The 3,629-nt window shown below is 49.0% G+C and overlaps 1 pseudogene; it reads right to left on the reverse strand.

Moving 5' to 3' along the window:
* Positions 1 to 2,745: 2,745 nt before the first annotated feature.
* LOC124728963 lies at positions 2,746 to 2,863 on the reverse strand (annotated as a pseudogene).
* Positions 2,864 to 3,629: the final 766 nt, after the last annotated feature.

Here is a 3,629-nt window from a genome sequence, read left to right on the forward strand (position 1 = left end):
AAAAGAAGGTCCCAAAGATCAAGGTAATTGCGGTGGCATCCACACCACCGCTACCTACAAGCTGCGAGTCTGTGGATTAGGTGGAGATTCTGGCATTCGCTGAGGATCTAAATCTAGCCGGACTTTGAGACACAATGGACATACACTGTCAGTGGTAGCAGGTGACCCTGAGGGCTAAACTATCTCACTGAATGTTCCATGCCTTGCCAGTGGAATTGTGGCGGTTTTTTCCACCGCCTGACTGAGCCACAGCAACAGTTAAGCTTTAAATCTGCTTTCTGCATTGCCCTCCAGGAAACCTGGTTCCCAGCAATGCACACCCCAGCCCTCTATGGCTATAAGGGATACTACAGGAACCATAGCAGCTACAATCGAGTATCAGGTGGACATTGCGTTTATGTCCTACATTCAGTCTGAAGTGAAACTGTGCCCCTTCAAACCCCTCTTGATCCTGTCGCTGTCAGAACAAGGACGACAGAGGAAATAACTGTCTGCAAAGTAGGTTAAGTGAGGACTCAACTTGCATGTCCAAGATCGGTGGGCGACGAACTTCGTAGCACTCGCCAGCTGCACTTCACACTCCAATCGCGCATGCACACTGTCAGCAGGCCCGGCCCGAGTACCCGCGGTGGAGACTTACTTGCTACTCCACGCCAACTGACCGACTGGTCACACACCGCCCAGAAGGAAACAATATCCGCCACACGAAAGATAGTACAGCAGTACTAGTATCGATACACGCTGCTGCTGCCATTTACGGAGAGGACAGCAACATTATCACGATAACCGCGGGAGAAATAAAACGACAGGACTGCAACCGAGGTTTAACCCAAGACAAGCATGACTCGAGCCAGCCATGGCTCAGGTATGTCGTAAGAGTCATACATTCTGCAAATTAACGTGAATAGTCGTTTTCTTGCCACTGACTCCAATGAATTTAGAAATTCTGATAGGATGTTATCTAGCCCTTCTGCCTCATTTGATCTTAATTCCTCCAAAGCTCTTTTAAACTCTGATTCTAATACTAGATCCCCTATTTCATCTAAATCGACTCCTGTTTCTCCTTCTATCACGTCAGAAAAATATTTCCCCTCATAGAGTCCTTCGATGTACTCCTTCCACCTATCCACTCCATTTGACAGTGGAATTCCCGTTGTACTCTTAAAATTACCATCCTTGCTTTTTAACTCACATCCCGACCTAGTTGGCCAATTAATAGGGCTACCTCCGACAGTCGACCGACCTGTAAACAAGGTCTAGTACCTCCCGAGAGTCAACCCCGTGCGGGTCTGGGGTTAGAATAGGCCCAAGTATACCTGCCTGTCGTAAGAGGCGAATAAAAGGAGTCTCACGTTTTGCGGTCCTACGAGTTCGGGTCGCATTCTATGGTTTCACCTGCCACTACCAAAATTCCACAGAGGTGAGGGCCATATGGGGAAGGGCGCCTTACGTGGTGTACGAGTTATTCATAGTACCCTTAGATTCGATCTTCTGAATCTCTTGACATGGCTTTGTGTCTCCACCTGCGATTCAACTATTTGGGCGAGGATGCTTTCTGGAGTATGTCATCTTCTTCTGTTGTCTCCTGTCCTCTTTCGTCCCCATGACAATATTCGATTTCTCTGCGCCCAATATCCAGCTGGTAGCCCACCCATTGTGGTGGGGCCGTCATGCATCCATTTGGTGGTAGCCCCCTGACAACACAGGTATCGCCCTGCTGATGCCTGAGCTGTAAACTCCCCAAGTATGCCATGGAGTAGATGCCTGTTATCCTGGGGCATGAGGACTCCCAGCAACGGCCATAATGCCAGGTGATATTTGCTGTGGCTGGGTGGCGCCCATAGGGGGAGCTTCTGATCGGAGTGGGTGGCATCAGGGCGGATGACCCGCAATGAAGCGGACTAAGCCATCCGTTGCACGTGGCCATACAAAGCCTCAATTTTTCGTTGAGCACCTTGAGGATAAGTTTGGAGAAGTGACAGCGGTGTCAAAGATGAGAAATGGCGCAGTCTGGATTCAGACAGCATCCCCAGCCCAATCCCGAACATTACTCGTCAGTGACTAGCAGGGTGATATTACTTTTTCCGTCACTCCCCATAAAAGCCGCAACATGGTCCAGGGGATCATTTTCCATTGCAATCTCTTCTTGCAGTCTGACGACGAGCTCCGCGCCAATTTAGAACGGCGGGGCGTTCATTTAATCCAGCGCATTTACAGGGGACCCAAAGACAACAGGGTTACTACCGGTGCCTTCATCTTTGACTTTGAGGGTGATTCATTGCCTGAAAATGTAACACCGTACGTCCCTCCCCCTATGCAGTGCTTTAAGTGCTGGAAGTTTGGGCATATGTCATCCCACTACACTTCCAGCGCAAATGTCGATACTGAGGACGTCCACTGCACCCAGATACTCCATGTGCACCACCTCCCACTTGCATCAACTGTGGAGAGCATCACTCCCCCTGCTCGCCAGACTGCCCAGTACTCCAAAAGGAGCGAAAAATCATAGAGTAAAAGACCCTGAACCGACTGACTTACACAGAAGCACTCCGTCTTCAGGCCATGAGTTGTCTACCGGGACCATCCGACCGACGTGTCATCCTCAAAGGAGGATGCAGATAGGATGGGCGTGGGGTCAGCACACCGCTCTACCGGTTGCTATGATGGTTTTCCTGATCTAAGCCGCTACTATTCGGTCGAGTAGCTCCTCAACTGGCATCACGAGGCTGAGTGCACTCCGAAAAATGGCAACAGCACATGGCGGCTTCGTTGGTCACCCATCCAAGCGCCGACCACGCCCGACAGCGCTTAACTTCGGTGATCTGACGGGAACCGGTGCATCCACTGCGGCAAAGCTGTTGCCGACTTACACAGAGGCTAAACGTAAATCTGAAAGATTACACCCCATTCGGTTAACATTGACACACGCTGCAGCTACGTCGCCATCGCCGTCCCAAGTGCCAGTGGTTCCTCACTCTGTGCCACGCACAGTGGGTCCTCCGGGCCACCAGAATACGGCCGCCACTTGGTTGTAGGGTGCAGATCTTCCTTAGTATTAAGAAAACAGTCTTAATCGCGTTAAAATAACTCTCAATACATCGTCACTCACTAAATATCGTTCATACAATCATACTAAATATATAGCCAAAATGTTCGTATATTTGGTGGGTGCCTCTATACACATTGTAGGCTGCCACTATCTCTTGCACTATGACGATGGATTCTCTCCAAAGTGTGTATCGCTCCTATCGTTGCTTAAGCGACGGACAGCAGCGTGGCAAAGGGGGCAGCCATATTTCACCGCTACTATGACAACAGCGTCCATAGGGCCTGGACTAGGCAACAGATAACATCGCAGCAGAGAGGGCAGCCATGTTGGGCCACTACCATGGCGACGGTGTCCATAGTAACTGGACTAGAGGGCTCTGTATATACGATTACAGATAGGCACACTTAAAATTGTTACGCTATTAAATAATAGAAATAGGATATAAATAAGCACAAAGTAAATAGAATACAGACAGGAAATTATTATCCTTCTCCCATAGTATATTACGAATGAAGATAAGGTAACTTACTAACGTTCTGACGTCGAAAAGTTTTTCCTCATACTTTTTAATGTTTGTTTA

This window comes from Schistocerca piceifrons, chromosome 1 (assembly GCF_021461385.2).
Source record: "Schistocerca piceifrons isolate TAMUIC-IGC-003096 chromosome 1, iqSchPice1.1, whole genome shotgun sequence".
NCBI classification, from domain to species: domain Eukaryota; kingdom Metazoa; phylum Arthropoda; class Insecta; order Orthoptera; family Acrididae; genus Schistocerca; species Schistocerca piceifrons.